This window comes from Salvelinus alpinus, chromosome 4, assembly GCF_045679555.1.
Source record: "Salvelinus alpinus chromosome 4, SLU_Salpinus.1, whole genome shotgun sequence".
Classification (NCBI taxonomy): Eukaryota; Metazoa; Chordata; class Actinopteri; order Salmoniformes; family Salmonidae; genus Salvelinus; species Salvelinus alpinus.
The window spans coordinates 75,772,936-75,789,442 of NC_092089.1; the positions used below are offsets into that span (position 1 = coordinate 75,772,936).

General features: G+C 40.1%; 1 protein-coding gene and 1 long non-coding RNA gene across 5 annotated transcripts in view; one reads left to right on the plus strand and one right to left on the minus strand.

The window, feature by feature from the left end:
- The window catches only part of LOC139574453 (teneurin-3), a 175,828-nt gene that overhangs the window by 35,552 nt on the left and 123,769 nt on the right, over window positions 1–16,507 (plus strand). The window lies entirely within an intron of this gene.
- Window positions 1,698–3,567, minus strand: LOC139574455 (uncharacterized). Its single transcript, XR_011674778.1, has 2 exons — window positions 3,396–3,567; window positions 1,698–2,047 (listed from the first exon to the last, which is right to left on the minus strand). It is a non-coding gene; the product is annotated as an uncharacterized lncRNA (long non-coding RNA).

Here is a 16,507-nt window from a genome sequence, read left to right on the forward strand (position 1 = left end):
CCTGTTCTCCACTCATTACCTGTATTAACTCCACCTGTTTGAACTCGTTACCTGTATAAAAGACACCTGTCCACACACTCAATCAAACAGACTCCAACCTCTCCACAATGGCCAAGACCAGAGAGCTGTGTAAGGACATCAGGGATAAAATTGTAGACCTGCACAAGGCTGGGATGGGCTACAGGACAATAGAAAAACAGCTTGGTGAGAAGGCAACAACTGTTGGCGCAATTATTAGAAAATGGAAGAAGTTCAAGATGACGGTCAATCACCCTCGGTCTGGGGCTCCATGCAAGATCTCACCTCGTGGGGCATCAATGATCATGAAGAAGGTGAGGGATCAGCCCAGAACTCCACGGCAGGACCTGGTCAATGACCTGAAGAGAGCTGGGACCACAGTCTCAAAGAAAACCATTAGTAACACACCACGCCGTCATGGATTAAAATCCTGCAGTGCACGCAAGGTCCCCCTGCTCAAGCCAGTGCATGTCCAGGCCCGTCTGAAGTTTGCCAATGACCATCTGGATGATCCAGAGGAGGAATGGGAGAAGGTCATGTGGTCTGATGAGACAAAAATAGAGCTTTTTGGTCTAAACTCCACTCGCCGTGTTTGGAGGAAGAAGAAGGATGAGTACAACCCCAAGAACACCATCCCAACCGTGAAGCATGGAGGTGGAAACATCATTCTTTGGGGATGCTTTTCTGCAAAGGGGACAGGACGACTGCACTGTATTGAGGGGAGGATGGATGGGGCCATGTATCGCGAGATCTTGGCCAACAACCTCCTTCCCTCAGTAAGAGCATTGAAGATGGGTCGTGGCTGGGTCTTCCAGCATGACAACGACCCGAAACACACAGCCAGGGCAACTAAGGAGTGGCTCCGTAAGAAGCATTTCAAGGTCGTGGAGTGGCCTAGACAGTCTCCAGACCTGAACCCAATAGAAAATCTTTGGAGGGAGCTGAAAGTCCGTATTGCCCAGCGACAGCCCCGAAACCTGAAGGATCTGGAGAAGGTCTGTATGGAGGAGTGGGCCAAAATCCCTGCTGCAGTGTGTGCAAACCTGGTCAAGAACTACAGGAAACGTATGATCTCTGTAATTGCAAACAAAGGTTTCTGTATCAAATATTAAGTTCTGCTTTTCTGATGTATCAAATACTTATGTCATGCAATAAAATGCAAATTAAATACTTAAAAATTATACAATGTGATTTTCTGGATTTTTGTTTTAGATTCTGTCTCTCACAGTTGAAGTGTACCTATGATAAAAATGACAGACCTCTACATGCTTTGTAAGTAGGAAAACCTGCAAAATCGGCGGTGTATCAAATACTTGTTCTCCCCACTGTATATGGTATGGTATGTACACTACCGGTCCAAAGTTTTAGAACACCTACTCATTCAAAGGTTTTTCTTGGGGCAGCAGGTAGCCTAGTGGTTAGAGCATTGGACTTGTAACCGAAAGGTTGCAGGTCAAATCCCCGAGCTGACAAGGTACAAATCTGTGGTTCTGTCGCTGAATAAGGCAGTTAACCCACTGTTCCTAGGCCGTCATTGAAAATAAGAATTTGTTCTTACTGACTTTCCTAGTTAAATAAAGGTAAAAAATAAAAAAGGTTTTCTTTATTTTTACTATTTTCTACATAGTAGAATAATAGTGAAGATGTCAAAACTATGAAATAACACATATGGAATCATGTAGTAACCAAAAAAGTGTTACTTTATATTTAAGTATACTTTAAGTATACTTTATTTTTAAGATTCTTCAAATAGCCATCCTTTGCCTTGATGACAGCTTTGTACACTCTTGGCATTCTCTCAACCAGCTTCACCTGGAATGCTTTTCCAACAGTCTTGAAGGAGTTCCCACAAATGCTGAGCACTTGTTGGCTGCTTTTCCTTCACTCTGCGGTCCGACTCATCCCAAACCATCTCAATTTGGTTGAGGTCGGGGATTGTGGAGGCCAGGTCATCTGATGCAGCACTCCATCATTCTCCTCCTGGGTAAAATAGCTCTTACACAGCCTGGAGGTGTGTTGAGTCATTGTCCTGTTTGAAAACAAATGATAGTCCCACTAAGCCATAAACCAGATGGGATGGCGTATCACTGCAGAATGCTGTGGTAGCCATGCTGGTTAACTTTTCACATATCCCAACACTTGGGTGTGATCATTCTACAGTGGTCTGAGAACCCAATATTTGGCATGGGTCCTCGGAGATCCTCAAAACGTTCTACAGCTGCAACATCGAGAGAATCCTGTCTGGTTGCATCACTGCCTGGTACGGCAGCTGCTCGGCCTCCGACCGCAAAGCACTACAGAGGGTAGTGCGTACGGCCCAGTACATCACTGGGGCTAAGCTGCCTGCCATCCAGGACCTCTACACCATGCAGTGTCAGAGGAAGGCCCTAAAAATTGTCAAAGACCCCAGCAACCCCAGTCATAGACTGTTCTCTCTACTACCACATTGCAAGCGGTACCGGAGTGCCAAGTCTAGGACAAAAAGGCTTCTCAACAGTTTTTACCCCCAAGCCATAAGACTCCGAACAAGTTATCAAATGGCTACCTGGACTATTTGCATTGTGTGCCCCCCCCCCAACCCCTCTTTTACGCTGCTGCTACTCTCTGTTTATCATATATGCATAGTCACTTTAACTATACATTCATGTACATACTACCTCATATAGCCTGACCAACCGGTGCCCCCGCACATTGGCTATGCATTGTGTCCCGCCATCCACCATCCGCCAACCCCTCTTTTACACTACTGCTACTCTCCGTTTGTCATATATGCGTAGTCACTTTAACCATATAAACATGTACATACTACCTCAATCAGCCCGACTAACCGGTGCCTGTATATATCCTCGTTACTGTATATAGCCTCGCTACTGTTATTTTTCACTGTCTTTTTGCTGTTGTTTTTATTTCTTTACTTACCTATTGTTCACCTAATACTTTTGTTTTTACTTATACTTTGCACTGTTGGTTAGAGCCTGTTGTATTCGGCGCACGTGACAAATAAACTTTGATTTGATTTGTAGCGTACGATCAAACCAGTGTGATTAGAACGCTTATTTAGAACTGCCAGTTTCAAATGACGCAACAATCAGCATTTGAGAAACATTTTGCACAAACACAGTCCTTACAAAGTTATGTCCAGAATGTGAGCAGTACATTTTTTTATGCAATGTTCGGACATTCACAGAAGTATCTACAGCATAACACAATCATCCAAACAGGAAAAATGTAGGCTACATTTGACCTAGTGCTAACTGAGGAAAGATTAACGTAACACAAGCGGTCATATTTTAATAACTCTCAGCTGACATAAACTACAAATGAATTAGCTAATAGCAATTACTATTTATAATAAATCACATCACGTGTGAGCTCACCATTCATCAAAATAATTGAGTTAAACACTCTCTAGAAATCGAAAGTAATCCGACGATGGGTAGTTTCTGCGCGCTGCCATACTTTTTCTTCCTCACAGAAACCAAAGATAAGAGAAGACAAGATGAGTTTGGTCTGTTTATAGTATGCATGTTGAAGGGGGTGTGTCATCTACCATTGTTCACATCCCACCATTCACTTCCGGAAGTTCTCAAAAAATTTGTGAACCCTTACTCACCTCATTTTGTTATAGCATATTTGGTCCGACAGACGATTACGTGAAACCCAGAATGCATTGTATGTCAACAAACATGGCTCCACACACAGCTGGAATAGGTTTAGCTCATCATAATCAGTACAACCTTCAAAAAAGTATTTTACACACATAATTATAAGGGCACAAGGCGAGACCCAGATGCAGACACGGGAGGCAGATAGTTTGAGTCTTTGATATTTATTATAATCCAAAAGGGTAGGCAAGAGAATGGTTGTGGACAGGCAAAAGGTCAAAACCAGTTCAGAGTCCAGGAGGTACAGAGGTACCCTAACCCACATAGAAACAGAAAACATAGATCATACCCACCCAACTCACGCCCTGACCACACTAAAACAAAGAAAATACAAAAGAAATATGGTCAGAACGTGACAGCGTGACACATAATATGTGCCCATTACAATCTATGCAAGAATCGGAATGCATGATTTGTCATCGGTACTTGAAAACATGTGAATAAAACAGCACTGCAAAGTCTGCCTGTCTTGCACCAGGAGAAGTAAGCAGAGGAAGTTGACAAAATACATGTGTTTAGCTTGTGATACACCTCTATGTATTTCACCATGCTTTGGGGAGTATCATATGCTCAAGCACTATTGAGCACATCTGCAGCAATTAGTGACTGACTGACCTGACAGGTGACTTGACAGGTGACCCGCCATGATACTATGCCTTTAGAGGTGGGGGTGCAAATGCAGTTGTTGTTCAGTCACTGCATGAATATGAAATATGGGTTATGCATATTCCGTTTTTTTTCCTCTAGTAAAACAAGTTTGTTGTTGTTCAACCAACCACCACCAATACTGCAATAAAATAGACGACTATAACATATTGGCCTATGTGTTTTCTATCTGTGTTTTCATCCAGTAAAACTGATAAGGAGTGTACGCTAGGATACAAAAGCTGGCCTCAATCTTCAGCTCGAAAGATGTCCAGCTCCAGTTCCAGTCATGATATTGGCAAATACTGTTTGTGGTTTCTGAAAGTACAGAATAAAGAGGAATTTTTAGTAATTAGAATACAATATCAGGATATAGCAATAAAACAATATTAGAAAAAAGTAACATAATACACACTGATATACAAATAGTATATTGCATTGACAAAATTACAAATTTGAGTTATAACAGTAAGAAACAGTAACTTTTGAGCTCCACAAGGGGGCAGGGCAGAACAGAGCTATGCTAAATAGGCCAAATGAAAACAAACCATGGTCATATATTTTTTAACCATTATTTAACTAGGCAAGACATTTAACATTTAACAATGTCCTCTACACCAGCCAAACTCTAACGATGCTAGACCAATTGTGCGCCACCCTATGGGACTCCCAATCACGGCCGGTTATGATACAGCCTGGATTCGAACCAGGGTGTCTGTAGTGAGGCCTCTAGCACTGAGATGAAGTGCTGTAGACCGCTGCGCCACTTGGGAGTCATAAGGCCAGGGTAGCTTCAAAATACAACACAAGCTAATACTTCTGTGACGCAATTAACATTGTTTTACAGCGCTAATAGAAGATTGTAGCTAGCTACATAAGCACGATTGAATATAACACCATAAAGGTTATGAAATGAGTAATGCTACCTCGCGTGTCCACGGTTATAAGGAATATACACAAATATATTATGCTTCATACATACAGGGAGCTCCAGTAGAAACAGCGTAATATGACATACAGAAACTATTATAACGTAATAAGGTACTTACTTTGATAGAAACACAGCCTGGATTTGAACCAGGGTGTCTGTAGTGACACCTCTAGCACTGAGATGCTGTGCCGTAGACCACTGCGCTACTTGGGAGTTATAAGGCCAGGTTATCTTCAAAATACAACACAAGCTAATACTTCTCTGCCACAATTAGCATTGTTTTACAGAGCTAATAGACGAATGTAGCTAGCTACATAAGCACGATTGAATATAACACCATAAAGGTTATGAAATGAATAATGTTACCTCGCGTGCTCACGGTTATATAGGAATAGGTATATACACAAATATATTATGCTCCATACAGTGAGCTACAATAGAAACGACATACATAAACTATTATAACATAATAAGTCACTTATTTTGATAGAAACGCACACATTTCCAAAGTTATTATTAGTACAATGACTGCGATGCGGGCAACAGACGGAAAATGTGAACACAATTTCTAAGAGGCAAAATGTGGCTATTTGAAGAATCTCAAATATAAAATATTTTTGAATTTGTTTAACACTTTTTTGGTAACTACATGATTCCATATGTGTTATTTCATAGTTTTGATGTCTTCATTATTATTCTACAATGTAGAAAATAGTAAAAATATAGAAAAACCCTTGAATGAGTAGGGGTTCTAAATCTTTTGACTGGTAGTGTATATGTTATGTATACATGGTATGTGTATGGTATGTATATGGTATGTATATATGGTATGTATATGGTATACTGTATGTATAGTATACCGCCCAAGCCTACTGGAGTAATTGCACTTTTTGCGAGTAAATGAAAGCAGTTGTTAACGTCCTTGTAAGATGAAAGCAGTTGTTAATTACGTAAGATGAATGCAGTTGTTAATTACGTACGATGAAAGCAGTTGTTAATTACGTAAGATGAAAGCAGTTGTTAATTACATAAAATGAAAGCAGTTGTTAATTACGTAAGATGAAAGCAGTTGTTAATTACATAAGATGAAAGCAGTTGTTAATTACGTAAGATGAAAGCAGTTGTTAATTACGTAAGATGAAAGCAGTTGTTAATTACGTACCATGAAAGCAGTTGTTAATTACGTAAGATGAAAGCAGTTGTTAATTACATAAGATGAAAGCAGTTGTTGACGTCCTTGTAAGATGAATGCAGTTGTTAACGTCCTTGTAAGATGAAAGCAGTTGTTAACGTCCTTGTAAGATGAAAGCAGTTGTTAGCACCCTTGTAAGATGAAAGCAGTTGTTAATTACGTAAGATGAATGCAGTTGTTAATGACCTTGTAAGATGAATGCAGTTGTTAATGACCTTGTAAGATGAAAGCATTTGTTAACGACCTTGTAAGATGAAAGCAGTTGTTAACGTCCTTGTACGATGAAAGCAGTTGTTAACACCCTTGTAAGATGAAAGCAGTTTAATTACGTAAGATGAATGCAGTTGTTAATGACCTTGTAAGATGAATGCAGTTGTTAATGACCTTGTAAGATGAAAGCATTTGTTAACGTCCTTGTAAGATGAAAGCAGTTGTTAATTACGTAAGATGAAAGCAGTTGTTAATTACATAAGATGAAAGCAGTTGTTGACGTCCTTGTAAAATGAATGCAGTTGTTAACGTCCTTGTAAGATGAAAGCAGTTGTTAACGTCCTTGTAAGATGAAAGCAGTTGTTAATTACGTAAGATGAATGCAGTTGTTAATGACCTTGTAAGATGAAAGCAGTTGTTGACGTCCTTGTAACATGAAAGCAGTTGTTGACGTCCTTGTAACATGAAAGCAGTTGTTGACGTCCTTGTAACATGAAAGCAGTTGTTGACGTCCTTGTAAGATGAAAGCAGTTGTTGACGTCCTTGTAAGATGAAAGCAGTTGTTGACGTCCTTGTAAGAGGTAAGCAGTTGTTAATGTCCCTATAAGATGAAAGCAGTTGTTAACACCCTTGTAAGAGGTAAGCAGTTGTTAACACCCTTGTAAGAGGTAAGCAGTTGTTAATGTCCTTGTAAGATGAAAGCAGTTGTAACGACATTGTAAGATGAAAGCAGTTGTTAACGCCCTTATAAAATGAAAGCAGTTAACGCCCTTGTAAACATGAACAAGCAAATATGCTATGAGTTGGTTATCTAAGTGCAAGTAGCTTTTCTGCACTTGAAGTTTCTCATACTCTTTATCCAGATAACAATAATTGGTCCCACTTATTTGGATAATCCAGATAGTCCATATGTAGATGCTTGTTAGGATTAGTAGATAGTTATTTAAAATGTTACTGATGGAGCATCTACAAATAAAGTGTTACCCAATACTTTTATGCTGCTGAATGTGTGCTTCATTTGGGACTGTGGGGACACAGTAGTAGAGGTAGCTAAGAGGCAAAACAAGAGTGCGATATTAGCAAGAAAATGTGGCAATATGCTAATGCCACCAGGGAGACAACTTCAGTTGTGCAGCAGCGAACTGCTCTGCATTTCGACAGCACTAGTCTGCTGCTATTCCATTATCCCAGTCCTGTGTGTGAGTAATGTTGATATTCCATTATCCCAGTCCTGTGTGTGAGTAACATTCATTTAGAAACACTGACTAAATATCAGGGAGGGCCATACTCACTCCATCATTTAGTTTGTAGTTGTATGTGTTATATGCACAAGGTGTTGGTTGACAACTAAATGAATGTCTGGAAAGAGGGGAAACTCAGGGAGGGGAAGCCTATTCCCCGATTCCCTGGACTCTCCATTAATATTGGAGTCCACTCTTTCAGGGGATACTGCTGACATTTGGCTCTCTGTGTAATGGAGACCTAACCTTTAAGCACTGCATGGAACGAGTCATTTCTCATAATCTGGCATCCATTTTTTACGTATTGTGTCCAATGATGTGTTTAACTGTCCTCTCCTACCTCTGCATTTTGCCTTCCCTTCTTGTAATGTGCTGTGGTCATAAATTCTCCTCCATCTAGTATATTTGAATCATGCATCCTCTGATTGTGCTAAAACCTAACTAAAACCTATTTCTTAATAAATATTGAACTGTAGTAGCTACATAGAGTGGCTACCTATTTGGCTGGACATATTTACAATAAAAGCTATAATTAGTTGATTGGGCAACCAGAGTACACATTTGGTTAGGTCCAAGTCCCCCTTAATTCCTATAAATCCAGACTCAAGCCCTAAGCCATCATTACAAAAACTCCTAGATCCCCGGTGTCCTTCCTGAAGCTCCATGGATGGAAGGAAAATCATTGTTTCAGCAGCCGGTAATGATGATTAGCCACAATCTGGGGATCGACTGCAGATCAGTCAAAGACGTGGTGATCCTCAAAGGGAACATGACCGACTGTCCCGGCCACGCATACTGAGCAGATTGATTGTGTTTCCCTGGGAGATTGAGGGGAAATCTTTGAAGTGTGCCTCGTAATAATCTAGGATTGGACGCCATGAAATGTGAAGCAATTGTCTTCAAGTTAAAAGCCAGGGAGTGATTTCCTCCAGGGGGTTCATACATATCTGGTGGTCAACAGTCTTGGATGTGCATTTCCTAATTTGGCTCATTGTCGAAGGTTGTGATTGTAACAGCATTCGGAATATACCATTTCTAAATGTAACGTTCATAACATGGTATTTGGTAATGGGACCCATGACTTGGACTATCTCGTGATTTACGAGGTTCGAGTGACGTGCATGTATCCCAAGTTGGGGAGAAAAATCTATTTAATTCCAGGTAGCTATTGAAATACCAGTGGAAACAGAACCGTAAAAAAATTGACTACACAATATACTTATTTATAACATTACAGTGTGTCCCCCTGGAGCTTTCATGCAAAAGTTTTCAATTTGGAAGAAATACTGCTTCAATATTATTGAGCATTTTCCCCACGGTGAATTACTTTACTGGAAATAGCCTTTATTAAGGGAATAGAGAATCAGGGAAAGGTACAGGGTGTGCTGTTGCCATCAATAATGGATCGGAAACAAGTCAATGTTTCCGGAGGCCTTCCCTTTGTCGAGGTCTTCGTGCCGTAGCAGTACGTGTGAATAATGCATCCTCCCTCCTCTCCCTTCGTCTTGTTCGGGCCACAGTTCCCCGGTCGTGATTGGCTGTGCCTCGGGGCACCGGAGGAGATAGGAAATCACCTGCTCCATTTAGCAACGCCGCGCTAGCGGCCCCGGCGCCATACTGTTCAGACCTTTGTGTCTGAGCTGGCACTTAATGCCAGGACCTCTTGTTAACTTCAGTCGGTGGGGCCGCGCTGCAGCGTAGCTGTCACATCTGACCATTATTATTGTTACACCCGACTGTTTGAACGGTAAATCGGCAATAGCTGCAACCACTGGGAGTTTCATTTTGTTCTTTTTTACAGGGCAACAGTTTGTGGATTGGCATGATTGGTGATAGCAGACAGCTTTCGCTGCAAACCCATTTTCTGTTCTGCTTTGACTCTGAGTCTGTGGCCCCCTCCCTCCCTTTATCTTTCACCCTCTTCTTTTCGCTACCTCTCTTTCACATGCTAGCGTATGGGCTAGTGTGAGAAGCGTCTGTCTGCAGGATCGCAATGAGGGCGGCCTGCTAGTTTCAGCGTCCCCCTCACACAGGGGTCTCTGCGGGGAGTCCGCAGGAGTCGGGCACCCAACCCAGCCCCCCCATGGAGCAGCCCTGGCCACTGCCTGGCCACATAATCCATATTGTAAAGGGCAGCTGGAGGAGGAAACACCAAAGAACCAGAACAGCACTGAGGCGTCCCCCTCTGTCTTTCTCGCTGTCTATTCATAGAAAACATCAGCGTCTGCAACAGACGCACTCTGCATGTCAAATTCCAAACTCCAGAACCCAGAGTGAACACCTGTCATACCCACCATTTGTATTATTTCTCCCCCCAGCTCTCTTTTGCTTTTAGAATGAGGGACGGTAAGTAGGACAATGCATGTTGGTTTCTGGTTGTTTACTCCAAATTCATTGCAGTATATTCGCCAGTGCAGAAACACTTTTTCTTCTCTCTTTGTACATACAGCTATTGTGAAAGCAAGCTACTTGGCTGTATAGGTGGCTGTTTATCCAAGGGCTTTGGTGGTAAGCCTGTTTTGACAGAGGATGGATCCACAGCAGCGGGTGACTGTCAAAGGCAAGACATTCTAGACAGATTTAAATTTATTCTCCAGACGAACCATCAAGGCACAAGCCCACCACCTCTTTTTCCCAATCATTCAATGTCCCCTAACTAAAAGCTCTTACTGTAGGACTAGTCATTATATCCCCATAAGTCACTTGAAGGCAGGGTAGCCTTAACATACACATACAATTGTTGCTTTGAAATATGATATAATTTGGCAGTATTGTTAATATCTCTACTGCATGACCTAGGTCAGTGATACATGTTAACGTGATAGGTCAATGATACATAATGTGATGTATTGTATGGATATTTACATTGCACAGGGTCTTGAGGGACCTAGACATTGACTTACACATGCCTTTGGCCCATTTAGTATTCCTTAACCATCCAATGAGGGGAATCACACCCAGGACAACTGTTATGTGAAAAGAATGGAAATCAACAATGACCCTGGGAGTTTTTATATGACGAATATAAGCCCCCATTTTGAACATATGTCCCAAATACCTTTTTTGAGGATAGATAATGAACAGAGCAGATTCATTTGGGGCACTCAATATGAATAGCATTCGTACTGTATAATGTGGATCAGTGGGACACTTAGATTACACAAATTGGAGAGGAGCCATACTCATTGCAGATACTCACCACTGACATGCTTAGTGAGTTCATGCTCTCTTCCTGACATTTTATTTTTATTTTATTTATTTCACCTTTATTTAACCAGGTAGGCTAGTTGAGAACAAGTTCTCATTTGCAACTGCGACCTGGCCAAGATAAAGCATAGCAGTGTGAACAGACAACACAGAGTTACACATGGAGTAAACAATAAACAAGTCAATAACATGGTAGAAAAAAAAGAGAATCTATATACAATGTGTGCAAAAGGCATGAGGTAGGCAATAAATCGAATAATTACAATTTAGCAGATTAACACTGGAGTGATAAATCATCAGATGATCATGTGCAAGAAGAGATACTGGTGTGCAAAAGAGCAGAAAAGTAAATAAATAAAAGCAGTATGGGGGGTGAGGTAGGTAAATTGGGTGGGTAGTTTACAGATGGACTATGTACAGCTGCAGCGATCGGTTAGCTGCTCGGATAGCAGATTTTTAAAGTTGTTGAGGGAGATAAAAGTCTCCAACTTCAGAGATTTTTGCAATTCGTTCCAGTCGCAGGCAGCAGAGAACTGGAAGGAAAGGCGTCCAAATGAGGTTTTGGCTTTAGGGATGATCAGTGAGATACACCTGATCAAACATAGGTTTAGGATTCGCTAGAAATTGCCTCTAACCGCTGTTCCAGGGTTGTATATCTTTAATCTCCTAATGGTTAATGTTAATATTTGGGTTGGGTAATCTGATCCTAGGTCTGTGTATAGAAGAAACTTCTACCTTTAGCGCTGTACTTCAAGCAATATGCTAAAATAGGCCTACGTTTTTTCAAACGCCTCTTCAAATAAGTCTCATCAGTTCAAACCATTTTAAGTTATTAGTGAAGGATCGCTGATGGCACAATATTATCCACCTCTTGTACATGATTGATTATCATGAATAATGACATGCCCAATATATTTTTATGAGCTATGAATATAATCAGGTATAACTAATGTTTTCAATCTTCTAGACAAAAATATATGAAAGATATGCTTGACCGTAAAACACAAACACATACATTAAAATAAATCTTTGAAATGTATTCTTCCTTGTGCAAAAAGGCTACAGCATTAGCCGAAAAACTACCTAAAACTACATTAAACCAGAACAACAAGGGGGAATTCATTCCTTGACTTTTGATTCAGTCCCGATTGCACGTGTCCAATAATTACGATATCGATAGTGCACCATTTAACACTTCAGTCAACCATTTTTGCTTGCTTGTTGTGACATGTTTTTATATTATGCATTCTAGATCAATATAACATTATGCATTTCTGAGTGTTGAATCGAATAGTTTGTCATCAGACCATGAAATATTAGAAAACCATATTTAATGCATTAGTGTTTGCCATTGGGCCAAGGATATGCATAGGTTTACTACTGAAGTGCTCATAGCAACAATGGATTCTAGACCATAACCATTATCTTTCAATCAACCACACATATTTGCAAGAGCAAAAGAGAGGGTTTTCAAAAATTTATTGCAAATTGATTTTCTCTATTTGTTTTATTTTAGTATTTTTCAAGGAATAGACAATTGAATAGAGGACACAATGCCAATCTATTTTATTAATTTAAAATATGACCTTGACAGGGGTGTTAAAGGCACACTTTCAGCTGTGGTTGCACATTGCATTTCATACACAAAAAACAAACTAGGATTGATATAGGCCAGTCTGGGCACCTGTTCCTTTCCTTCTTGTATTTTAAACATAAAAAAACTCCCCCTCAGCCCTAAAAAAACACATGAAAAACATTTAGGTTCCCACTAAATAGAAATATAAACTACCAAATGTGCCTTTAAAGCACAATTTAATTCCTCGATTTCTAAAAAATAGTTCATGCAGAAGTCACTTTGACGGTTTCGATTAAAAAAAAAAAGATAATAAAGTGACAATTATAAACATTCCCAAATACATTTCACAGCCTATTGAGAGACTAATGAAGACAATTTATGTCCCCTTCATGGCATGGAAAAAGTAAAACAAACAATATTAATTTAACCATGTGATATACAGTACGTATGAAATATATCACGTACAAAGTCACATTAATATTCTATTTTGTCAAGGCTCTCAAGTGACATCCAAAATCAAAGAGACATATATACTCAGAATATTATTTTGATATAATTTAACATGATTTAATCCAAGTCTATGTAGACTGCCCATATTGACAAAAATAAAGAGTAAAATGTATGCATTTGACCATCTTTAATGTATTGTGCTTTTTCATTCAATTGTTCTTGTTTCCTCAGAAATATACACTCAAACGTAATCCATGATCAAAATAAGAGAATATTTTATTTATTTTATTTATGTAACCTTTATTTTGACAGGGAGTAATGCTGAGACCAAGGTCTCTTAGTCTTTTTCAGAAGCTTGTGTTCATTATAATACAAACTAAATAATTGATATTGTTTGTGTGTGTAAATGTACATTTCAGCACTTTAGTATTTGTATTGATTTGCAATGGTATAATTGGTATAATTAGCACACATTAGGACATTGAAACATCTAATCTTATTGTTTAACTGAGGAGAAGACATTAAGGCTATTACTATAGTGATGTCACCCTGATGGATAAGTTAATATCAAAACAGTTTTTAAACAGGAATAAGGTGACACTTTTAGGTCAGGACCACTTGAGTGACAGAACTACCACACAGTCCCACATGTGAATTAATTTCACTGTTTCTCTATTGTGTCAATGTACTGTATGTCACCTATCGAGATGTCTTGGAGGTGTGTTTCTAAGGCAAATACCCCCCCCCCCCTCCGGTTGAGCTTTAGCTGGTGGCAGTCTCTATCCCCTCTCTCCTTTCCTTCCCTTTCTTTCCCTCCACTTATGCAGGGTAAACACACACACACACACACACACACAACGCTCAGCCTATCGTCTGAGAGTGCAGCTAGAGCCAGACAGCGTAACACGATCCGTGATAGAGTGGTGTCCAGCACTCTGTCTACCGCTTCACGTAGAGGAGGAGAACGAGAGATAAATCGAGGAGAAGAAAGGAGAGGGAGAGAGAGTGAAGGTGGCAGGGGAGGTTGGCAACTAGAACAATTCCTGTGTGTGTGTGTGTGTGTGTGTGTGTGTGTGTGTGTGTGTGTGTGTGTGTGTGTGTGTGTGTGTGTGTGTGTGTGTGTGTGTGTGTGTGTGTGTGTGTGTGTGTGTGTGTGTGTGTGTGTGTGTGTGTGTGTGTGTTCCTGTGTGTGTGTGTGTGTGTGTGTGTTCCTGTGTGTGTGTGTGTGACACTTCCTAATCCAGTATGCTTTAACCCTTGTGGCAGCCAGCGACTGAATGCGATAGCGTTCCAGTCCACTGTGTGACTGTAGTATCTATCAAGACTGGGCGGCGAGGATAACCAGGGCATTTGTACAGCCGCTACAAAAACAGAAACACTATCTAAGAAGTGAAACTCGTTAGGATCTCTTGAGGGAATAGCCACAGGCATTGCCAAAGGTAACTTTTGTAATGGATATTATTTTATTATTATTTTATCATAGCCTACTTCGTAGGCTTAGTTTTCTTTATTCTCCACAATCTTTATTCATTTGTTGGCCACATGTTATGCAAGAAAATAGCAATTCTTAACTCATGTGGTGCAATATACGGGTTCATTTATAAAAGGCATCCATATCTTGTCAGCATGCATGTGAATGTAACTGTTCTACAATTTGCTTGGGCCTAATTAGGACTGCAGCATAGTATACCCCTCTCAATTCTTTCACTGATCATCAAGTTAAGGAGACTCAATGTTTACTATTGTCTAACAATATGCCTGATGCCTAACAATACCAGACACCAGCTTTTGATCATTCTCAATTGTTTGCACTTGGCAAGAACTATGTCTATTGGAAATATTTACACTGCAAGTAAATTGGAAACAGATTTTTCACCTTGTTGGGTATTCGAACTAGCCACCTTTCGGTGACTGGCCTAACGCTCTAACCGCTAGGCTACCTGCCACCCAATGTGTTGGTAATGGCTTTGACAAATCTGGTCTTGACGGTAGGTACTGCTTCCTGGGTCTTAACTCCTTTGATTTAACCATTGTGGGAGCTACGTCATGGCCTTGGAGACAGTGACATATTGAAGACCTTAGCAGAGCGCTAGCTGTGAAGACCGAGCAATAGGTGTGTAGCTAGTGGCGACCAACAATAAGCAGTAGAGATGCATCACAGAGAAATAAGCTCAGGTGTCACACCAGGTCATACAGTTGCTATTCACATATATTTACAAGTGACAGATAAATGGAAGTGGGTAAACTCAACAAGCTTTTCTCTGTGGGTATTGCGTCATATGAGGTATCGCTGTGGAGCTACGGCTATGATTTATTGCCAAGGCCAGAAGGCGAGTGGTGCACCAAGGTAGCTGTATTTTTAGCTGCTACCTGAATAAGAAGGATATGATTAATTACACTTGATATATCCATTTCCTCATTTATCAGATATATTAATTTTATTAGTGGCCAACAATTCATATTTTTTCATTATATTGATGTTCATATACAGTATGTATTGTTTTATCCCAGCATTCTTATAATACCCATGATGCCCATTTATATTGTGCACTTTAATTATTCATTATTTCAAATTATTTGTGTTGCTGTTTCTAGTGTTAACTGTGATATCAGTTTATGTACTAAAGGCACTATCTCTAACTTCAATTTCCGGTCAAAAGTGCTGCCCCTGCACCTGGTTGTTGATTGTGGGGGGTGGGAGTTGACAAATGTAACTGTGACTCACATTTCTATGATATCGGAATTCTGTTGTAAGTGCCCCCCAAACCAAAGGGGGCTGGTTTTGGAGGTGGTTACTACAGCATCCAAATCACCCAATGGCAGTTGAATGTTCCAAGACACACCCACAAAGTTTGTAAAATACGTAGAGGCCAAACTATTAACTGGACATGAAAGTTACAGTTTGTGCCTTTAATGCTGGTTGTGATTTAAGTTAATTAATGTGAGCGCATTTAAGTAGTGTACTTAAATGTAAAATTATGAAATCCACAGCAATAGTTTTTCTTTCTTTCAAAGGAATGGTCCTAACTCTTATGGAACCATAATACCATGTCATGTTTATTCCTAACATTTCTTGATGTTATGATACTGTATGATATGATTCAGTAATATAAATGGGGCCGTTTTGTGTTTCATCACCTATGCAGAGCAATTGGTAAATTCAGTTTACACAATTTAGTATTTGGCATGATGGGCGCCATAAGAAATATTGGCACCATATTATTGTCCCACAGGGTCCTTACTAAATGTTATGTTGTATAGTTTCATCATTATAATTGTGTGTATCAGTATGTCTCTCCTGGAAATCATTTGAAAATACTCTTCCATCATAGGGTCAAGGATTATCGGTGACACCAGCGACCCCCATTGGTT